The sequence below is a fragment of the Euprymna scolopes genome, chromosome 37 (assembly GCF_053919585.1).
Source record: "Euprymna scolopes isolate OS-2025 chromosome 37, ASM5391958v1, whole genome shotgun sequence".
In the NCBI taxonomy this organism is placed as follows: Eukaryota; Metazoa; Mollusca; class Cephalopoda; order Sepiida; family Sepiolidae; genus Euprymna; species Euprymna scolopes.
The window spans coordinates 16102048-16127803 of NC_136518.1; the positions used below are offsets into that span (position 1 = coordinate 16102048).

At 34.0% G+C, this 25756-nt stretch overlaps 1 pseudogene; it reads right to left on the reverse strand.

The window, feature by feature from the left end:
* Positions 1–22589: 22589 nt before the first annotated feature.
* Positions 22590–22706, reverse strand: LOC145261455 (5S ribosomal RNA; annotated as a pseudogene).
* Positions 22707–25756: the final 3050 nt, after the last annotated feature.

Here is a 25756-nt window from a genome sequence, read left to right on the forward strand (position 1 = left end):
ACTATTAAACTAAAAAGAAACAGTAAGTTATAGCAAGTTGAATTGTACTCTCAAAGTGTTGAACAGATAGCTTGTAAAATTGAAAAGTTAATATGGCTAATATAAACAAATTGAATGAGACGCAAAGGAAAATAATCTGTTTATAAAACGCCGTCAGAAGCGTCGTCCATACAACCATTCTATTATGAGATGCACCAATCATTTCTCCCTACCCCACGGTTGGCCGACATTGCTAATCACGTACACGGCATCTAACAGTACTGCAACCCAACTACCTCTTATGGTGGTCGAATTTTACATTAACAATGGTTATAATAAAGTTAAATTAGAACTTTTATTATGTGAACAATCCCGGGCAACACTTAATTGTCTTGCTGACTGCATTTGTTTGATCGATAATGCAAGAAAACTAAGCAATAATAGCTTCAGTTAGCGGGTTTAGGATTGATAATAATATTTAAATAATAATATTGTTTTGTGAAGAAAACATTTCATTTCAAGAGAATAGTATGAAAAGTTGTTTTGGTTAAACTTGGGAACAGAGTCTGACCTTGACGTCAATTTTCAGGGACAGTTAGCGTTGGAACAGATTCGATGGAAATTTACTTCGATACGCGATTATGCACTGAGCCAATCAGAATAGAAGGGGATATGTCGTAACAACTCCTAATTGGCTAGTTTGGACTGGGGGAGCTTCATTCCCCAGTCATCCACCTCATTATATAAGCTTATGCACGAGCAATTTTTAATTACTTGAGTGCAATTGAGCAGTAGTATCGAGAAGAATTGAACAAACAGCTTCTGACCGCTGGGAAAATACACCGACTTGACATACCGTTGACAATATCTCTCTCTCTCTCTCTTTCTCTCTCTCTCTCTCTCTCTCTCGCAAGCTGAATAATATTTGTGTCACATATCGTATTTTGCACAAACTAAAATAGATTTGTGCAAAAACGCTCACTGCTGATACTCTCGCTTAACATCACCACGACAAAGGTTCTTGTCCTATCCCTGCATCTGCAGACTGCTGGTGACAACATAGGAAGAAAAGAAGGATAGAAAGACAAATTGACATAAGTATGGATATACATTTTCCACCTATCTGTCAATTACAACTTTTCAGAAAATTTTATAAAAATCCAAGGCATCAATTTTTTTTTTTTTTATATAAGCACAAAAGCTTCAATTTTAACCATTTAAACCCGAAAGGCACCCTGGGAGGTGGCAACCGGAGCTTTCCCGGAAAATTCGTTCTGTTACTTTTTCTAATCATATCATGTTCAATGTTTGTGCAAAATTTTAAAAAATTACAAAGCGTAGTTATTGAGAAATGTGCGAACGGACGAACTGACGCACGGACCAACGGAAAATAGTGAATTTAAAGGTCCACCCTAGTTTTGGCGGAGGACCAAAAAGCATGCAAATCCATCATGTTAAAACTTAAAAGTATATGAGGGAGGGAATAACCCGTTCTTGACTAATCGAAAGGTAAGAGAGATGCACGTCAAGGAGTCAAGTACGAGTTTTGTGTTCACTGCTTAGGCATAGTCCAGCATTCTATGGGACCCATCTCTCAATTAAAAAAAAAAACCCTAAGTTATTAGAATGAAGGAGTCTTAACCCTGTTTTGTTTTGTTATTCTGGTACTAAAGAGCCCCCAAATATACCCACTGTCCGCATTTTATTTTGTCCCCGGTCACGACCCCCTACCCCCGTCATCTTAAATCTTGGAGGACATCATTCATTCCCCTATCCCGCCCCAATCTGTTTTATTTTTGACATCCTATTAAGCCCCCACTTCCATTTAGAGACTGATTTGCTTGTTTACGGATGACCCGGCAAACAGTGGGCGGTCTACACTTAGTTGAGGGTTGGAAGGTCATTTACTAACCAACATTCTTCGTTTTGTAGATATCACAAATGTTGTCCCACCCCAACTAAAAATTTTTTGTAAATAAAATATTTTTAAAAACAAATTGGAAATCATATAATTTATATAAATTATGTAATTCATATAAATTATATAAACTAGTGGGACCTGTGGAAATTCCACGGGGGAATCATTCAAATGTAATATATTGATGTTGGCATTCTGTAGATGTTCAGTGTAAATGCAGATGCTCTGATATTATTATTGTAGCTCTTTTGTTAAAACTGCAAAAGTATTTATCTAAGCTAGCACGAAACCCCCGGCAAAGCCCGGTCGTAAACTACGCTTAAATATGATATTTTAATTCTTGCAGATTTCGTGTATATTATTATGGAGTTAATGTTCTATCGATTTTTATATATTATAAAGTTGCTATTTAAGTATATATATATATATATATATATATATATATATATATATATATATATATATATATGACTTGTACATTAGCTTGAATCGAAACCGAAATAAAAACTTATGAATATATATATATATATATATATATATATATATTTGGTAAAACTGGTAATTAGTAAAAACTTACAGAGAGTGCTCAATACTATTGCAGAGCAAATATGTGTTTTATTTTTTGTTTGGCTCGTCAGGCCTGACGAGGTTGTTGGATCATAAACATGGTCCAATATTTGAAACTTATGTAGCCAAACAGATAAAAATAGATTACTGGAGTGCCATCAGTTATAATCGAAACCGAAACCAAAACTTATGAAAATTCTTGATAAAATTATTTATAAAAAAAAAAATAGATGATTTAAGTGCTATCAGCTATAATCGAAACCGAACCGAAACTTATAAAGAATCCTTTGATAAAATTATTAATGGCAAGAAATGGAAGTACATAACAATTAAACGACCAGGATGTAAGCGTGACACAGAAAATAACACACACGCTGTTGTATTAATATATAGATTATATAATTCATATATGAATTATATAATTCGTATATAAGTTATATAATTCATATATAAGTTATATAATACATATATAAGTTATATAATTCGTATATAAATTATATAATTCGTATAAATCATATAAAATATATAAATATATATGTAAATATAAAAGACACATAGTTTGACTACCGCCCACCCGTACACGATTAAGGCTTTATTCCTAAAATAACCAATGTATTTTATCATTAATGTGATTATTTGAAATGTATATTTTAACATTCGTAAAAACTTTTTATAACTGCTCCATTTTTCTTTTTTACTTAAATGATATCGCTTGGTGAGGGATCCATTGGGCCATCCTGGACCCGTTTCTAAAATCTAGATATTGCATTTTGAAATATTTATCTCAACAAAATATATATTAAACAAGGCCGATAGCCATTAGTCGCGTGCTCTCGTGTAACGAATGAATGCGTGAATGTAGGATTGACATGAAATTTTTTAAAATGATCGAAAAATGGGCTGAAATGACTTAAATAAATAAAAAGTAAATGACTTAGAATTACTTTAATGAACGTAAGGATGAATTGAATGGATATATATGAAGGCTCATTCAGTCTTTAACAGACTATGGATACCAACGTAGGGGTGCCTGCGCGTGAAATGTTTTATGTCAAGAAGTCCATAATCTCCAGCCCCACCTCTCCTGGGTCGACATTAAGACGACTGGAAAAAATGCCGAGATAAGCAGATATATATATATATATATATATATATATATATATATATATATATATATATATATATAAACACACACACATATATATGTGTGTGTGTGTGTTTGTGTGTGTTTGTGTGTGTTTGTGTGTGTGTGTGTGTGTGTATGTGTGTCATTTTTAACTAAAAGTCACACACACATACATATTTTTAGCCCGTTAAAAACTGTCAAATGTTATAGCCCGTTCATTTCGGATGAGTGCTTTATGCCAACTTGATTTAGTTAATTTCGTGTTCAGTTTTGTATAAAATACTAATCCCTGTTAATCATTATTAATCCATAGTTCTGCATCGGACATTAATAATAATTTCTGCCAGATGAGTTAAATATTTTCAGAAAAAACTTCAAGAACATATGCGTTATTGCGGTGACTCATCTATATTAATCCATAATAATCCTCGAACGAATACCATAATACTTAGTTCACTGGACCTCTTTTTTTTACAAAGGAGTCATCATTTATTAAGGCCCAGAGGCCACCCGAGGATAAGAGTTAATTAGTGTACCGTGGTCAAAGGGAACATGTCGTAGTAATCGTAGTAGTGGAAATATGTTAAATTGGATTACTTAAGGGATGGTTCATCAAGAATTTGTTTACATTGGGCTTGAGGACAGCCATATTGTATTCAGTTGGAAAGAAGGTAAACGGAACAGAGTTCTACAGGTGTGCAGTTCTAAGAAATAAGCTTTATTCATGGAATCTACGTTTAGGTTTAGACACAGATAAAGAGTGGGGGAAATTATTGATAGTGGTTTCAGTTGATGAGTGTTTTTTTTTAATAAAAGTTAGGACAGGGGGGACCGTAGATTGGAGCCCAGACGAGGACCTTATCATAACAGAGATCTATACAAAATTATAGTCAGCTCGGCTAAGTAGTTTCTTAGAAAAAGTGAAATGAGCAGACAAACATTTTATTCTCCGCAAGAGTTTAATCACATATATTTAACACATATATTAAACCGATCATGGCAAATATGCTACACACTTACCTTCATTATATAAATAAATGCTATACTCCGCCTATATAACAGAGATCAATTAACCCAAACCCTAACCCTAACCTAACGCTAATCCTAACACAAACCCTAACCTAACCCTAACCCTAACCTAACCCTAACCCTAACCTAACCCTAACCTAACGCTCACCAAACCCTAACCTAACCCTAACCTAACCTTAACCCTAACCTAACGTTAACCCTAACCCTAACCTAACATAAACCTAACCTAACCCTAACCCTAACCTAACCCTAACCTAATCCTAACCCTAACCTAATCTAACACTAACCTAACCCTAACCTAACCCTAGCCCTAACCCTAACCATAACCTTACCGTAACCCTAACCTAACCCTAACCCTTACCCTAACCTAACTCTAACTCTAACCCTAACCTAACCCTAACCCTAACCTAACCTTACTCTAACCCTAATCCTAACATAACCCTAACCTAACCCTAACCCTAACCTAACCTAACCCTAACCCTAACCTAACCCTAACCTAACCCTAACCTAACCCTAACCCTAACCCTAACCTAACCCTAACCTAACCCTAACTCTAACCCTAACCCTAACCTAACCCTAACCCTAACCTAACCTAACCTAACCCTAACTCTATCCCTAACCTAACCCTAATCCTAACCCTAACCTAACCCTAACCCTAACCTAACCCTAACCCTAACCTAACCTAGCCCTAACCCTAACCCCTCAAACAGTGTTAATATTTCCTCCCTCACAATTATTTCACTCCTAATTTAACTATCACTAGACGTTGCATCCCTATTATATTACCTAGCATCTTCTCTTCTTTTCTGATGAGAAGCATTAGGCTTCAAAATAGCATGGCATAGAGAGTTCTTATTTACACTACACCCCTAATTGATGTTATTGAATGAATGAATAACTCCATATACATTAGTATATATATTTTATATCGTCATTTCTTATTTTATTGATAATCTTTATAAGTTCCAAAATAATTTGTTGAGCTTTGCATTATCACAATCAGTCTCCGCTTAAAGAATCGATCATATTCTTTTTCTTTTAAATATCCCATGACTACAAATATATTTTAAGCTCCCCCTCTTGAAGTAGAGCACTGTCGAAAATAATCTCACCCGCTACTTAATTGGCTGAAAAATGCGAGGCTCGCTGTTAGTTTGTAAACAAGCGGTTTGAGCACTATAAAAGTGGTGGACGAATGTTTGTTTAAAATGGACATTTGTTGAGGTCGTTTACGGCCGCCGCTCCCGTGGGTCTATGAGTAGAACTGCCGGCTATCAACGTGATGGTTCTAGGTTCGATCCACGGCTTGAGAGAGGTACTAGTCTAGCCGCAGTGGTGAGTCGTGATAAAACGAAACAATACTGTATGTGGATGACTACAAATATATGCATATACATGTATATAAAAGGCTGTCTCCATATTTTCAAACTTTATCTCCTCCGATCCTCCTAAACTAAAAGTCGCAGAGCGACTCAAATGATTGGATTTTTTACAGGCCTTTCTTTTATGGGTCTTTAGCCAATTAAAATAGTTTTATGGGGTAAAACATGAAAAATCGTTATAGATTTTGTACATGTATCCTAGTTTATTTTCAATTCTTAATGTTTAATCAGTTCATATGCGTGTCACGTTGGTATAGTGATAACAGCACCAGCTTTGAATGTTAGAGTTTTGATTTCGGTTTCGATTCTAGCTGATAGCACCCAAATACTTTTTTTTTTATTACTTTTGAAATCACGGCTCTGTAATAATATATACGAAACCTGGACAAATTAAAATATCATATTTAAGCGTATTTTACGCCTGGGCACAGCTGGGAGCCCTCCTCCACTAGCCCGGCCTTAATCGGGTCCTATGTACTGTTCATAACTTTCCCTATGTAAAATTTCAAATGTTTACGCCAAAACGTTTCTGAGTAAGTTCCTAGAAAACGTAGAGGCCAATTTTTTTTAAACTTTGGCCCCAATTTTGACTCTTCAACATTTATTTTTTGGGGAAAAATCCAAATAAAAGTTTGAGCCATGTACAAGTTACCTACATCTAAAATTTCAAGAGTTTAGGCTCAAAATTGGCGGAGGTGTTTTCGTTAAACTTTGACCCTTTGACAGCCAAATTTCTGTCCGAAAACCGATTAAAAAGATTTTCCCAAACCTCATTACACTTATGTCAAATTTCGAGTCTGTAGACTGAAAATTGACAGAGTTATTTGGTAGGGAAATGTATACACACACACATACACACATATACACACTTTCACTTATATATACATACATACATATATATATATATATATATATATATATATATATATATATATATATATATATATATATATATATATTCAAAAAAGTCACCAAATCACGGTATGAGTTTATTGCGAAAAAAATAATTCGGTGTAGGCATTAGGTTTGTTGTTGTTTTTGTTAAAAATTATTTTGTGAAGAAATTTTTGAAGTTAAAATCTATTGAGAAATACACACCTGGTATTGAGAAATACACACTTTAAATATGTAAACATTGAGTAAAGAATATCAAGTTATTCAAAATGGCCGTCCATTTCGGCCATATTACCAGCTAATATTTACATATTTTTAAAATGTAGCTAATATTTACATATTTAAAAATGTGTTTTTCTCAGCAGATTTTTATCTCGAAAAGATTCCTCCTATAATAATAAAACAAAGATCAAAGTGTAGTATCTGTTCTTCAGACGCTGCACTTCTATTTCTTGTTCTCTTTCGGTGGAGGAGAAATCCTTCACGACTGAGACAATTTTTATTTTTGTACCTTTTCTCCACATTAAAAAACGACCCTGGTGTCTAACTCTGTCCCGTGGGGAGGCACAGTAAATAGGTATAATAATAAAACAAAAGAAAATCATGCTTACACAATATTTATTTTTGCAACTCACGACTTAATTTTAGTGACCTTGTCATATATTTTAAAAAAATATAATTCCAAATAATGCAGATTATTAATCTTGATTTTAATTTTTTTTTTACTTTTTTTTTTGTTTATTGTTTTTCTTGCTGAAAACGAAATCCAAAATCAATTATCTTATTTTCCCAAAAAATCGATTCGTTTTTTTTTATCAGTAACTGTTTGGCAAAATACCATTTGCAAAAATCGAATTTGGTCTCGTTGAATTGAACTGCAATCATTGAACCGATTCGAGATGCTCGAAGGGAAAATGTGTTCTATATCATATAATGAGGATCTTAATAAGATCTGACGCACCTGGAATCGAAAATAGAGGTCAAGATACACTTTTTAAGCGAAGCTGCCTTTACAAACTCTGCAAAAAAAAAAAAAAAAAAAAAATGATGAGGCTGGTATAACGTTATTTATGTGGGTGACATTTTTTTTTTACTCTTTTCCACCCGAAGCAACGTATATTGCAACTGTGAGAATTTCTCTTACCTTTGTTTTGCCCTTGGCAGAATGGAAGAAAACCAATCAGAAATTACAACAGGCTCACCTTTTAAACGTCAACATAAATTTTATTAAAGCAAAAAGATTCAAGTTGCAAAAGACGCGTCATCTTCCGATATCTGTCGTAATGGGCCGGTAACACCCCTCATCTTCGAGACATGCTGCGTACAAAACTCCGCTGAGGAAGAACGCTGCAACAGGTTGAAGAGTTGAGTGATATCTTCCAAGATGGATACTGCAAGTCCGTAGCCTCGAGAAGCCCATTGTAGATAAATGTCCAAATGGTGGACAAATGCCAGATCAAACTGTAGACCTTAATTTCGTGTCTAACAGACATTATATTGTAATGATGAAAGTCAATTGATTCACAGAGCACAACAGTGTGCGATAATATATAATTTGCCCAACATAAGGGCATTGGTGTTTGCAAATGAAAATAACATTTCGCTCACAGTAGGGCTTCAATACGTCTCAAAGAGACAAACAAATTTTGAGGCTGAAAGCCTCGAGTGAATTTCGAGCATCCATCTTCATCAAGTGCCTGTGTCGAAACTGGTTACCCGAAAGGATTAATTTGGCGCCAAGAGTATCCTCGGTAATTAGTAATAGCAATCAATCTAAATAGTTTAAACAAAATCGTGGGCGGACAAACCGACAAATGAGGAGCCTGCTTATTTCTGCAGAATTTCTCACACAACCTAGACGTAAAGGGCTACTATTTGGGATCGAGTCTAACAGGGGACTGTGGGGTGTTGAGCAGTACATTGAAACTTCTCCAGACTAGTACAGTCAGGGAGGCAGAAAACAGGGAGGAAATTCCAAAGGAACTATCAGAGTAGAAGGCTTTCCGGCAACTAGAGGCATCAACAGTGAAACTTGTGCGTGCTTGTCGAGTTAGTCAGAGGTGTATAGTCGGTTATATAGCCATGTATATAACAAAGTTTTATGCATAAGTTTATGTTTCTAGTGCATATAATATTTGTCGTGTGTGTGTGTGTGTGACTTTTTACAAATATGCATTACACATATAGATACAATTCCTATGGAACATATAAAGGCTCCTTTAGTCTTTGACAGACTATGGATACCCAAGAAGGGGCGCCTGCGCGTGTAATTTTTGTGGTAGGAGCCGCGCAATCTCCAACCACACCTCTCCTGGGTCGACATTGTTACATACCAGTGACAAGTGAAGTGTATGTGCAGGAAGACTGGAAACAAATGCCGAGATAAGCGGAGAACACATACAGCGCCTAGAATTCCCAAATGGTCACCCATCAGTACTAACCAGGCTTAACGTTGCTTAACTTGGGTGATCTGACGAGAACCGGTGTGTCACCGCGATTATACACCAGTTTACAAACATACTTTTTTTTTGTAGTCGCAACAATGTACATATGGTTCTGGATGTGCTCCTGAAAATGCAAAACATTTTCTACTCCGAAAGCTCTGACAACTAAATTAGATTTTACACATAGTGCATTTATTCATGGTTCCGACTTCTTTTGATCTAGGAGTGCACACCGTTCCTTTTTGGTGATTACATTCCACTGTCACCCCAACTAATTACGTTCACAACTGTCAACCCCAACTCTCGAACTGAATAACTACCCTGTTTTCTGACTAAATTTCCGCGTTCTACCTACGTCATAATCTGCAACGTAACACATTGAAGCAGTAATCTGACAAAATGTCACGTAACCATTTTTTTTGTTATTGTTCTAAATTCTATTTTATCTAGCTAAGATTCCTGATACATATTTTAGTTGACATTTAATTTTCCAAAATTCCGATCCCTATCGAAATATCTTGTTTTCATCACTATTATTTATTTTCTAAATCTTTGAGACGAGGATTAGTTATTAGTAATATTTTAATTCATCAGACTACTGTTCTCATCTTGAGTGTGATTTTCACGACGTTTCGATTGATGTAACCTCCAACCTTCTTCAGGTGTATCTTGTTGAACTCAGGAATGTTTCTATCGAACTCGAAAATTTGGACGGCATTTCTAGCGGAAACGCAAGGACCCGTGGCTCAATGGTTAAAGTACTTGGAAAAAATCAATTGCAAAAAGTCATATTCTCCTGAAGGTTGAAGGTTCAATCCCCAGTGTGGGCGACTTTTACTTCGCTTATTCTTATGTTTTGATTAACACCCCCACCGCCGCCCGAGCACACACACCTACAAATACCCAGGCAACGCCGGGTACCCACCGGGGTAATTTAAGCCATTTTCCACGTGTTTTTTTTTTTGGGGGGGGGGGGTATTTTTCAGATTTTTTAAAGAAGTTTTAACGTTCGTTTTTCTGTTTTCTTTTTCGCGTTTTCTTTTTTTGTTTTTCCCATTTTTACATTTAACATCGTTCGTTTGCCTTACGTTAGTTTTTTTTTTTGTTTTTTTCGATTTTTTAAAGTTTTAAAATATTTACTTCGCTTAATCTTATGTTTTGATTAACACCCCGCCCGAGCACACACACCTCTAAACACGCGAGCAACGCCGGGTAACCCCGCTAGTATATATATATATATATATATATATATATATATATATATATATATATATATATATATATATATATATATTACAAAGCTGAATGTGCGTGTGTGTTTTTTTTGTGTGTGTGTGTGTGTGGTCACGAATAGGCTCCTATATGGTTGACTATTTTTAAAAAACTGATTACATATAATGATAGAAGATGTATCGAGACACAGGAATGGATATGTTTGATCTGGCAGAATGGTGGTTCATTAAAATTGTGGGGTCTGCGTTCGCGCCTGGTCCACAAAGTATGGAAATAAAAAATTAAAAAAAGAAAAAACGTTTACAAGTGTTTTTGATATAGATGTACATAAGAATGCTCTGATAAGTATGTTTTAACTTAAATAGGGATGGTATAATAAAATTGTGGGGTCTGCGTTCGCGCCTGGCCTCCATATAATGGAAATAGACACAAACTTTAATAAAGACTTTTCATATCTATCTGCGTAAGTATACTTTGATAATTATGGTTCAGTTTGAAGAAATATTGTATAATAAAATTATGGGATGTTCGTTCGCACATGACCTCCATAGAATGGAAATATGTCACAAAGTTTAACAAGGTTTTTTAATATAGATCCACAGAATATTGTGATAAGTGTTTCAGTGTAAACAGGTATGGTATAATAAATTATGGGGTTTGTCTATTTTATTTGTACTTTCATCATATTTTGCTTTGGTTTTGATACATCCAAATTCAACCCAAATTTACAACCCTTCATTTTAATAACCTATCATACTTTCATAAATCAGTCCATTTCTATAGGCTGTTTTTGAACCCAATCAACGACGGGTAATTTTGCTAGTATATATGACTGTGTTTTTTGTATCCATGATAAAAAGAAGGCCGAAGGAAAATATTTGATGGAGGTTGATAAAAATGAAACAGATAAATAAAGAAGTAAGGTCGGCCGACCAGGTTTCGCGTCACTTTTCAAAGCCGAATCGAGGTGGTTTTTATAGAGAGAAACGAATTTAAACGTGGGGAACAACTAAAAGAAAATCCAATTATTGGAAAGAAAAAAATGGGGAAACGAATAAACTAAATCTATCGTTGTGATAATTGTACAATAGAGAGGAAACATCTTAGAAACTAATCACGTCCAACACCAAAAGATAATCCCTCTGTTTACTGGGAGAAGGTCTCGTTAAACGAACGTGAATAGTCTCCAAGCCTTTTAGATGGAATAACGAGTGAGCGTGACTTGGGATAGAAAATGAGTCACTGCTGAAATTCATTGCATATCACTGTTAAAATAACTGCTCATTCTGTAACTTCGAAATAATTATTCATCAACGCCATAAACCGTTAGCTCATATGTTCGGTATAAAACATTCGAATAGAAACTTCCAATGTTCAAAATGTATGTGAAGAAATTAGGGTAACCTCAGCTAAAATAAAGGTGAAACTAGTAGCCCGAATATTTCAAAAATCAAAATTGTAAATATTTATCTTAAAAATACAAAAAGATACTTTTTATTTGAAACTCATACTTTTTAATTTGTAGTTCATTTTTTATTTTTATTTTTAGGTTAAAAATATTGATTATGGAATTTTAGTTAATCAGGCAAATTAAACAGCACGCAACACAAATTGTAATAAAAATTTTTTTAATATTTTTTAACAACTACAAATAAAAATAAAAATATGGCTGCAATTATCCCAACCAGCAACGAAGAAAGGGAGTAATTCTTGTTCTGCTGTTAAAACGTAAGAGAAAAGGTGCTCGTCTGAACTCCAATCTCTGGTCCCCCCTCGCCAGTCTTTTACAAAAAAATAACACCCGTCTAGCTGAATCCATTGTCAATAACTTTCCCCACTCTTTATCTATGCCTAAATCAAAACGTAGCTTCCATGAACAAAGCTTCTTTCTTAGAACTGCACGCCTGTGGAACTCTGTTCCGTCTGCCTGCTTCCCTCCTGATTACAATTTGGATGTCTTCAAGTCCAACGTTAACAAATTCCTGATGAACCGCCCCCTTAAGTAGACACTCTAAAATATCCACACTAATGTACTGTACTTACAATACCCTTATCTATGAGTGGTTTCCGGGTCTTTATACGTGGTGACCACCTTGTAAAAAAACAACAGAAAAACATGATAGACGTTTTACACACGTAGCCTGAGAGCGACTTGTGCTAAACAGGGTTGGACATGGACGGAATATCATGTGTTCAATACGTTAAGAACATTGAAGTACGTGGGTTTAAAAATGTAACGACACCGAAAAAAGGAGTGTAACCTTACATCGAGAGATCTCACAATAGATTGAGCCAGCTACTTATATATTAATGAACATATCTTTCTGTTCACAGAGGTGACAGTGGTTAAGTGGTTAACGACATGAAGTGAAACTTCTTGGAGGGGAGATAAATAATAGTTTGAAAGTTTCCGTCTTTAAAAGATTATTGGTGCGAGGTATCACTATTCACTGAGCTAACTATTTATATGTTAAAGAGACGACCAGTTGTTCCTGTCTACAGCAAGGATATTTCAGTTTCCGCCGTTAAAACATCGCCGCTGAAAGATATCACCATCCGCTGAGCCAACTACTTATATATAAAAAAAGAAAAGGACGTATCTTTCTGTCCATAGCAAGAAAAAACTCTATTTTTTGTTGTACAATAATATTTTTCCCTGATAAGTAAGTGTATTCATAAGGTTTTTTGTTATTTTATTTTGAACTTCCATATTTCGCTTGTATCTCAGCAAAAATAACCACCAACCATACTATTCCCCTTCTGTTGTTGAAATACCACGATCATGACGGTAACTGTTTCTACTGCTGATAAAGGTAACTTCCCAATGAGCCAACTACTGATGTGTCGATGACATAGACTAACAGCTCTTTTCGGTTGGACGTATATAACATACATAAAGTTTATGTACCCAGTTTGTCGATGACGAATAAACAAACATATATATATATATATATATATATATATGTATATATATATATATATATATATATATATAGATATATATAGATATATATATATATAAACAAAATTCAGAACTAATAATTAAGTTTGCAAGCTAAAACTACTGTAAACTTAAAGCGAATATAAATATAAATATTTATATAGTAATCAAACCAAATAAAAAAGCTCAATACAAAAATAAGAAAATAGAGCTCGGCATAAAAGAACACAATTAAAGACTGTAAATTTTAATTTACAAGAATGCATTGTTCGACAGGATGCTCATAAAGAAATATTGAGATTTCCTTAATCTGCGAAATTTCAAACAATGCGTTCTTCTCATTAGCGGCAAGATGTTAGCGAAAAACTTATTATACCGAAGCAATGAATTTGCTGGTATAGACATAAAGTATAATGTGTGTTATTTCGTCAAATCAGTTTTGCCGAAGAGTCTTTTTTTATTTTAGTTGTTGTTCAGCCATATTCTTCTCAGCCGCTTTATATCTGTACATCCGATTATCGTCAGGAGGACCGCTCGGTAAATTGGAAAGATAAAAAAAAAAAAAAAAAAAAAAATCGGAAAAATAGAATAACTCTGTCGTGTTCAATCAGACGTGCTTGAATAATGACTTGCTTCCAATATATATATATATATATATATATATATATATATATATATATATATATATATATATATATATATATATATATATATATATATATATTGTCTGTAAGTGTAAAAACAATTGTTAGTATTTTTATAAAGAAATTATCGTATATATATATATATGTGTGTGTGTGTGTGTGTGTGTGTGTGTGTGTGTGTGCGCATGTGGGGGGGGTGCGCGTGTGTTTTCTGGGATTAATATAAAAATCTTATTTTTTTCTAATTGCCCTTGATATGATAGTTAAAAGTGCGATCCCCACAGTGTGCCCTAGATTTTGGTCTGTTGATTAAGAGTCGTGACGAAGCGAATTTTGACTTCCATTGATTCATTTTTATTCCTTGGGACATCCCGGAATTTCCAGTTCCCGTCATAAAACATTCGCAGAGTTTCAGATATCAGTGTTTGGAGCGATTCTGCTTCCGCTTTCTGATTGAAAACAATCTGGTTCGCCATTCCTATGCCAATTCATATTTTCTAACAGTTCGGATGGATTAATCAGGCAAATCGGGGAAATTACGGTTTGTAACGTGGACTCACTTCATCTGCAACTTTGTAATTTGAACCTTTATAAGACGAGAGAATGAACTAATGGAGAAAAAACGAAGGAAAGGAAAAGAAATGGTGAAATAAGGAAAAAGAAATGGAAAATGAAGGAAAGGAGAAAAGAATGGACGAGAAAAGAAGAAAAAAGATGATCAGAAGAACCAGTAAGAAAAAATAAATAAAAATAAAAAATGGAAGGAAAATAGAAAACAAGAATATGAAGGAAAGAAAAGAAAGGAAGAACAGAGAAAGAAGGAAAAAGAAGGAGAAAAAAGAAAGGCAAAAGGAAAGCAAGAATAAAGCAATAAAGAAAGACAAAAATAAGAAAGAAAGAAACAATAGTAAAGGAAAGAAAAGACGGAAAAAAGAAATGGCAAAAGAAAAAGAAAGGAAAAATGAAAGAAAAGAAAAGAAAAATTGAAACGGAAAGAGAAAAGAAGGAAAAATGGTGGAAAGAAGAATTAGGAAGAAAGAAGATTAAAAATAAAAATGGAATGAAAAAAATGGAAGGAAAAAAATAAAGAAGGAAAAGGAAGGAAAAATAAGGAAAGAAAAAGAAGAAATATAAAAAGAAGAAAAGAATAAATAAATGAAGAAAAGAAGAAAGAAAAATAAAAAAAAGCAAGGGAAATAGATGGTAAAAAGAAGAGAGGAAAGAAGAAGGAAAAAATTAAAAAAAAAAACAGAAAGGAAATATGCAAAAAAAAAAAATGGAAGTAGAAGGAAAGACATAAAAGGGAAGATAAAGAAAAAGAAGAAAAAAGAAAGGAAGAAAAGAAAAAAGTAAATTTAAGAAAAAAGGAAAATAGACGAAAGCATGGAAAAAACGAAAAAAAGAAATGAAGGAAAGAAGGCAAGAAAAAAGAGGAAAAGATAGAAGAAACGTAGAAAAGAAAATATCTAAAATTTTAATGAATGAAAAAGATAAATGCAAGGGAAAGAACAAGTAAGGAAAGAAATCGAAAAAGCACGAAAAAAAGAAATATTGAACGAAAAAAGAAAAACAAAAAGAAAATAGGAATGAAAATAGAAGAGAAAAATGAAAAATTAAAGTAAAAATAAGGAAGAAAAAACAATTAAACTAAAAGAAAAACAGCCTACAGAAAATGGACTGATTTATGAAAGTATGATAGGTTATTAAAAGGAAGGGTTGTAAAGAGATAGCTTCGAATTTGGGGGTATCAAAACCAAAGCAAAATATGATGAAAGTAAAAATAAAATAGATAAACTCCATAATTTATTATACCATACCAGTTTACACTGAAACTCTTATCACAATATTCTGTGGATCTATATTAAAAGACCTTGTTAAACTTTGTGACATATTTCCATTCTATGGAGGTCAGGCGCGAACGAACATACCATAATTTGATTATACCATATTTCTTCAAACTGAAACATAATTATCAAAGTACACTTACGCAGAAAGATATGAAAAGTCTTTGTTAAAGTTTGTGCCTATTTCCATTCTATGGAAGCCAGACGTGAACGCAGACCCCACAATTTTATTATATCATCCCTATTTAAGTTAAAACATACTTATCAAAGTATTATTATGTACATCTATATCAAAAACACTTGTAAACGTTTTTTTTTTTTAATTTTCGAATTTTTTATTTCCATACTTTGTGGACCAGGCGCGTACGCAGACTCCACAATTTTAATGAACCACCGTTCTGCAAGATCAAACATATCCATTCTTGAGTCTCGATACATCTACTATCATTATATGTAATCAGTTTTTTAAAATAGTCAACAATATAGGAGCCTATTTGTGACCACACACACACACACACACACACACACACACACACACACACACACACACACACACACACACATTCAGCTTTATATTATAGATAGATATATGGTGTCCAAAAAATCACTGAAGAGTTGGGACTTAAATAGATTCTTTATTTTTAATGATATCGTTCTGTAATTTTAACGCAATCTAACTAACACATTGGTAAAGAAAAAAGAGCATGTAAAATTCAAACAGCATATATTTATGAAAAATAACGTCGTTTAAATTTTGCCCATTTTCCGCTTCGCATATTTGTGCTCTTTCCAAAACATTATTCATGAAAGATTGCAGAATCTCTGTACAGCGAGTTAATTCACTTTTTTAGTTAATGAGGTTTTCCTTCCTACAATTCTTACAGAGTTTAGGGTTTGACGTTTCGAGGTCTGCCAGCTCGCCGATCAAAAAAAGGGAATAAATCGCAACCCGGAGATTCTGCAATCTGTCATGAATGTTTTAGAAAGAGCACAAATATGCGTCGCTGAAAATAAGCAACATTTAAAAGACATTATTTTTTATAAATAAATGTGGGTTGAATCTTGCATTCTTTTAAAACAAATTTCCCAATATCTTAGCTAGACTGTGTAAAATTACAGAAAGATATCATCAAAAAATAAGGAATTTATTGAAGTTAAAAACCCTTCGGTGACTTTGTGGACACCCTGTATATATATATATATATATATATATATATATATATATATATATATATATATATATATATATATATATATATTATGCAGGTTAATATATACCAATATCGATTTATATATATATATATATATATATATATATATATATATATATATATATATAAAACACATAGTACACATTTTTGTGAATTTTTCCATGGATTTCTGCCTTAAATTCTCACAAATCAATTTACCTCCTGGCAGACACCAAAGGAAAGCCATACCTTCAACTCAAAATTAATTTAATAACAACAGCAAAGAAAAGTCATTTGTCATTGGTCATGGTGAAGTCGAATGGTAGTTCTCTTTTCCTCGAAAAGATCCACGTATATTCATGATGTTCTATAATTAGGCATAATGCGAGTCGCTTGGGACTCTGATTGAATTGAGATAAGTTCCAATATTTGGTAAATATAAACATGAAAAAATGTTCGTGGATGTCATCCTTTACTTGGGATAATTTTATATTGTAGAGATGTGATCCTTTGTTCACAAACAGTTTGGTGATATAACATGAAGAAATTGACGGAGCTCCATTCTCACCTGGGAACTGCTGAAAAGGAGTCCTTCCCATCCGAGTTCTGTACATGGACTGAAAAATAAAAGCATGATACAAAAAAGGGCGCCAAGAAATTCATTTGATTCATTTAAAATTAACCAATCACGGACCAGCTACTAGAACTGTGTAGGCGGCCTAAACAAGAAAGATGGCGGCTGTAATGGAATTTCTCACAATATATATATACATTTACATAAACACACACACATACACGCATATATATATATATATATATATATATATATATATATATATATATATATATATATATACTCGGGTTTTTTTTTATATTCAAAAGTAATGGACTAATGAATTCAACGAGGTTGTTAGATAGTGCTCAATAAAAAGAGCTGATAATACTTGTTTATTGTTATATAAACATGCTCACATCCCGCTGCTACAAATAGCCACTTGTTTCAATCAAACAACAGATATCATCAGGCAGCGACTTGACTATTCAAAAGTTCAATGAATAATTCATAATATAATTCATAAAAGTTCAATGAATAATTCATAATAATAATTCATTTATTCATTGAACTTTTGAATAGTCAAGTCGCTGCCTGATGATATCTGTTGTTTGATTGAAACAAGTGGCTATTTGTAGCAGCGGGATGTGAGCATGTTTATATAACAATAAACAAGTATATATATATATATATATATATATAACTACTTCATTTACTCACATAAAATTAATATACGAAAGTAGAAATTTATGCGTAAACTTTAAGTATTTACTTAAAAAGTGCTCAATACGTAGGTAGAGCTAGTTAGTTAGTTATAAAATATATATGGCGATTAAGCTACACTGAATATTCCGCGTTTCATCCACTCTAGGATTCTTCAAACATATCAAACATATATATATATATATATATATATATATATATATATGTATGTATGTATGTATATATGTGTGTGTGTGTGTACATATATATATATATATATATATATATATAAACTAACATAAAAAACTAAACTAAATTTAAAGCTAAATATCCAGGCAAATTAGAGCATACACAAAGGAATAGGTCAACCAGAGGTCAAATAGGCCTTTGCCCGGTAAGTGCATGCCCATTGGCTGATAGGAAGGGCGCTGTGGATACTAGAAAGCTGATTGGCTAACTAAAATCTCAATAGAAGGTGCGTGTATAAAAAGGACAGACAACCACAAAATTCGCGCATAAGCCTGAAGAATCCTAGAGTGGATGAAACGCGGAATATTCAGTGTAGCTTAATCACCATATATATTTTATAACTAACTAACTAACTAACTAACTAACTATATATATATATATATATATATATATATATATATATATATATATATATATATATATAATTTAAATTGGAAAGGAAGAAACAAAATGCTCGACAATTCAACTGTTCTGTAGGTTTTATTCAAAAGATTGTAGGCTTGCATATAATTGTTTTTCACCTGTTTCCAAATGTAAAGTATTTTCTTTCGGCTTCCAGTTAGTGTCGGGTTATCTGGATAAAATATGAATCGTTTTGTAATTTTTTATTTTTGTTCTTTCATTTATAAATTGGTTTGTAAAAGAATGTGCACGTATTCTTTCCTGATGACTCGACTTTATCTCATAATCTATAATATCCTTAATATTATAAACAGAAGTATAATACCCCACAATTAAAAACCACCTACAAGCTAATTTGTAAAAACAAGCAGGGAGACCCGACGTTGCCCGGAATTGAATGATGATCAACGAATATTTCACACTCCTATATTTTTATTGTCATCGAAATCCGGTAAATCGCCCGGGAGGAAGCTTCACATGCCTCCATGCAGTAACTTAGTCCAAAAAATATATTATTCTACATTGCACTCTGGACAACCTACTGTTTTTTTATAAAATTATTTTATATAAACTTCTTTCCAGTTAACGGAAAAAGAATTAACCTACAGAGGTGTTTGGTAGGCAAATTATTTTATATATACGCATACAAAATATATATAGAAAGGGGTTTGTGTTTACTATAACCTTTTCACGCAAATATTACGCAAGTATAAATCATGTAGAATATCTGCATGAATATAATTACGCGTAATAATTAACTAAAAATGATTATCTCATAAGAAAACCGAAATAACTAATTGGAAATTAATTAAAATGAATGTTTAAGAGATTATGCAAATTAGCTAGATCTTTTGCAGATGAAGGCAATTCAATGACACATATATAACAAAGTTGTATTTTATTTTTAAATAAATAGAAAAAGGTGTTTTTAATATGAATATCAATACACAAAAAACCCAAATTCATAGGGGTATAGATTGGATCTCGGCATATTCCGGCGGTTTATGTCAGGTGCTGGTCGAGTTCGAGCGGACATTTACAACAATCCGGTTCGTAATATGCGTCAATACAAAAAAAAAAAAAAAAAAAAAAAAAACAAGTTCTTATTGCGAATGTCTTAGAAAGAAGATTATAGCCCAGTCGAATAGCTTCCTTGGAAATAATGGTAAAGAATGGGGCTGTAGGGAAGAGAAGAATCCCCCCCCAACTTGTGTTAGTTTTTTGTCTGATATTCGTATGACGTCGGGTGCCCCAGTTAGTTCCTTACATTCTTATCCATGAGCGATAAAAAGAAAAACAAATAAAATAACTTTGTTTACCTTTTTATTGTTAAATAGTTTTGATTTTTTTTTCTTCATAATACTTACAAAATGTATTTTTTAATCAGGGTTTAATTATTTTTTACTTGTTTTTTATTTATTTATTTGATTACTTGTTTTGTAGAGTTTATTGCCTCCCTTCCATTAGAGTTTGGCTCCTTTTATATTCAACTAACAGGGGTGTCCGGCGTTGCCCGGGTGTTTGGAGGTGTGTGTTGAGCACAAAAAAGTGATAGAAGGCAGGCAGGCTCGAACCCGTGACGCGAAGGCGGAAAAGAAAGTAAAAAAAAAACCTTGACGTCTTACCTCTACTCCACAATGCGACCGGAAGTCAATTTAACGTAGTCAATCAAAAAGATGACTTGCAAGATTTGGCGTTGCCTTTAAACATCCCATGAAGGTTATTTTTAAAGTGGGGAGAAAAAACAATAAACAAATAAAGTCTTTTAATACATACTTACGCGAGGTGTACTTTCATAGTCGCTTCTGAGTGGTTGCATGAGTGGTTGTATCATCTAGTGGTTGTTCTTCGTCTATTTAACTAACAGAATAAACTACACATGCATGAAAAACAGGCAACTTTGTTGATTTTTTTCAAGGTTATACAGAGAGAGAGAGAAGAGAGAGAGAGAGAGAGAGACTGCGCTACTAAAATTATTTCCTTCTTAAGTTAGTTTTCTAATTTGAGGATTGAGAGATGCAGACGGACAAACATCAAAGTGATATTCACTTTAGATTGCTCACATTATTGAACCGTCACTACCCGCACGACTTCCAGAGCGAGACTGACTAGCAAACCTTTGTTTCTCTCACTCGAAAACATGACATCATATCACATTGTGATTCGTTCGATTACGTTTTGTTTAGGTAGCCTGGTCTGTTGCCCCCTGCTTTCTCATATCACCCGCATCTGTATACTATTCTGTTTGCAGCCAGGTTATTCTGCTATTCACTAATGTGACCGTCATTAACATTCACACCAACGAACTTAATCACTGCTTTATGGCGTAGGGTTCCTACTATGTAACCGTTCTTAAACACGGCCAATTGCCAGCAGAAATATAAGGAACACTACTTTAGTACTAACATTGATGAATGGTACGAACTGATAATTACCAATGTGGTTTATCTTTTAGATGCTGTTCTCATTTGGCTATTCTGATTAAATTTCTCGCGCCAAATATCTTGACGGAAGGCTTCCACCATTTTGTTGGGATAGGTGTTAAATTATGATTAACTTTCGCCATCCCTCCCCTCCAAGGCGCTATTGACTAATCATTCCAGCAAGTAAGGACAGAAAAAAAGAGAGCTGAACTCACAAGAATATGAATAGGCAGAAATGGTGTAATTAACAATTTCTCGAGGTAATTATCTATCTTGCTCCTTGCCCTGCCCTGCCCTGCCCGTTAGCTTTTATTACATGCAGGTATTTAGAACTGTGACATCAAGGTCGGAAAATGGGATTGAGAAGTCAGCGCCACCGAGGTAAGGCACTCTGACCTGCAAAAAGTGCCTGTACAGCCCCGTCGACATTCCCCGTTAAGCACGCCTCAGGCGGTTAGGAAGAAACTAACCCCTTCACAAGATGAGAAGGCAGAGTTTGGGAGTGTGGATTCCCAGAACTGCACAGGAACAGCATTACACCGCAATAAACAGAGACCAGGTCATTACAGGAATGGTCTAATCTCTGTCTATTTTGGGAGCCGAGGAAAAAATCCTGGGGACTTCACAATAATAGTATTGCATAGAAAGTTTTACAATGTAACTCATAACACTTGTGCCTCCCTCGAAAATAGCGAAAAAAAAGCGACCCCCCCCTTGCAGAAAAGTGCCCAGATTATGGTGAACGAATTAATGTGTTTAGTCAATTTTTCGATATTTGGCGCCCGAAGGATCGGGCATCAACATGATACCAATCTCGTGAAAATCCGTCACTTCTGTCGAAAGTTTTAGGCATACATACATACATACATACATACATACATGTAAAAAAAAAGCTTCCCTCAGTCTTGACAGACTATGGATACCCACTGTAAGGGTGCCTGCGCTTGAAACTTTTGTGGCAAGAGTTGCGCAATCTCCAACCACACCTATCCTGAATCGACATTGTTGAATAGTAGTGGCAAGTGAAGGTTTAGGACGACTGGAAACAAATGCTGAGATAAGCGGAAAGCACATACAGCACCTAGAATTCCCAAATGGCCACCCATCTGGTACCAGCCAGGCTCAACGTTGCTTAACTTCGGTGATCTGACGAGAACCGGTGTGTCAACGTGATTATGCAATACATACATACATACATACATATATTTTAACAGACAGGTGAGATTTATATTATAGATTATAAGAAAAAAATTTATGAAACTTACGGAATATTATAATTCAAATCAATAACAAAAAGACTCGTTGTAAGGTAAGTTTCATGAATAAATATTTATTTTTCGAATAACAAACAACTGATAACATACATTTTTTTAACGAGGCTTTTCTTTTTTGTGATTGCATTTTGTTCAAATTAAGATACATATTCATTTTTTTTAATATAATAAATCAAAGATAGTAAATAAATTTTTCTTAAATGACGTTGACTTCTGCGACTTGGCATCTTTAGGTGTTTTGCATAAACTGCTCGGAAAATTCCGACGATAACCCGGTCCTTATTCTGCATTAGTACAGCATGGGAGACTAACGGAAATGCTATTTCAAACATAAGCAAAGATATTACGATTGTAGTCAAGCAAATATTAACTCAAATAACTTAAAATGTTATTTTATGAAGGACAGCACCATCCCCCCCCCCATTTGACATTGATGATATGTCATCTAAGTTCGTCTCTAGTCGTAAAATCCAAATTGGCGTAACAACAAAAAAAAAGAAAAGAACTATATCACGGATTTGGAGAAGAACATTTTATTAGGCTGCTGATGTTACCTTCTTCTCTGCTAGCGTATGAAAGAAGAGTATATTGTGAATGCATATTTCTGGATCCTGGTTCTATCGTTCATATTCCATTCTTAGATCATTTCTTATCATGTTTTGTTGTTTCGAGCTTCTTACCCAAAATCACCAACTCTTCGTCCTATTACATCTCCTATGGCGTCATTTGTTTTATCGCGTGTCCCCACAGGAGTAAATACTCCCCAAAAGCCAGCCGCCTGACAATCGTCTGACCTGTATTTCTTGTTAAGGCGCTATGTGACACTATTGTCGGATTGAAAACGGTTGATATGAAACCTGGACTTAGGGTCAATATCGCCAATCTAAAATCATCTAGAACTTGATAATCGAAACAGTTCAAAAGTACTTTAAGTAGAAAGTGAATTTAGAAGGTTTTTTTCCGTCCTAAAAAATGCAACACTGTAATTTTTCACCCGAATAATTATTTTTATACAAAACAGTACAACCGTTGAATTGTTATATATTTTTTCGTGTTTGGACGTGTTCCTTGCTCCAACGGAACAACTTTGATGACCAACGCTTGATGATGAACCTCTTGATCTTTGAAAACGTGGACAGAATAGTGATTTAATGCAATATCTGCAGTTTTTATCAGAGCGGCAACCATTTGGAAGCAGGTACCAAGTGCTCAATTGGAATCTAGGAGTGTCCAATTCAGGTGACGTCACGAAGAGGGTGAGAAGGGGAAGGGGTGGAGGTAGATTTCTCTTGCAAATTGAAGTACTAACGGGCATACACTTACATGTGTTTTAATTTAATTGGAGAGTTAGAATATTGTGGGATGGAATTATATTTTTGGTTTCAAGAAATAGAGAGTGTATTCCCTTGTTAGTAAGTATGGCCTATGGAAAGTAACCTGGATGTAGTAAAAGGGACCGGTGAACTTATAAAGTAAACAAATGGAATTTATTCTCGACAAGATGCTATATATCTGTTGATAGAGTTGGTCAAAGCAACACACACACACACACACACACACACACACACACATATATATATATATATATATATATATATATATATATATTGCGTTCCCTAATTCCCTTCCTATTATCATCATCAGGCCATCTCTCATAACAAATCTCCATCCCCTTATTCCTCCCCCCTCTTTCTATATTATTATTATTATTCCTATTTACTTGCCTGTTACGAGGGCAGAGTTAGACACAAGGTCAGTTTTTAATGTTGGGAAAATTTAGCTCCTCAAATAGAGGCACTCTGGATGCGAACAAAAATTAAAATTGTCTCAGTCATAAAGGATTTCTTCTCCACTGACCGAGGACAGAAAAGATGAATTGCAGCATCAGAACGCATACTACATTGCGATCTTGGCCCAAAGGCCGTAAGACATACAGAAGTAGAAAACCAATGAATTTAACGAGGTTATTAATAGTGCTAAATAAAAAGAGCAAGATATATTTTTACGCATTTTTTTCATATATATATATATATATATATATATATATATATATATATATATATATATATATATATATATAGCAGCAGTAATTTGTTGCTACACAGTCATGAGCATGTTTTGGTTTTCTAGTATTTAGTAACGAGACATCTTCAGGTCTTCGGGCAACAACGCTTATATTCAAAAGCGGAATTCCATTGTTGCCCGAAGATGTCTGTAGTTACTAAATACTAGAAGATCAAAACATGCTCATGACTGTGTAACAACAAATTACTGCTTATGTAAAGACAAATTGAAAATGTAACTTGTCTACTTCCGTATTGAGCACTCTTGTATTAACCTCATTATATTTCACTAATTACTCTACCTTTGAAAAATAGCAACCTCAATTATATATATATATATATATATATATATATATATATATATATATATATATATGTGTGTGTTTGTGTGTGTGTGTGTGTGTGTGTGTGTGTGTGTGTGTGCGTGCGAGCGACGTGTCCTGGAATTTAGTAATACATGTTAAACTGTGAAATTAATGATAGCATAGATTAGAGCTCAGTCGAGCATCTACTGTGAAAACAATGATAGCAAAGAAAAAAAAAAAGAAAAGAAAAAAAAGACCAGCATCCTCTCCTCTGCGAGAATGGAACTTTTAAATAAATGCTTAATCTGGTATTTCCAATTAGTCACCCATCGAAGTACTACACTGGTTCTATGTCATTTAACTAGAGTGAGATTATGGAAACTGGTGTGTTAATGTGATTACAGCCATGCTTTTTTTGTGTGTGCATTTAGTAATGAGTAACCATTTACCAAGGACAAAAGACACTTGAGGATAAGGGTTAATTGGCGGTCATTGTCGAACTAATTTCTTCATTTCTATTAATCTACTTTTACATTTTTTCTTTTTTTCTTCTTCTAATCTCCGGTTTCTCTCTCTCTCTCTCTCTCTCTCTCT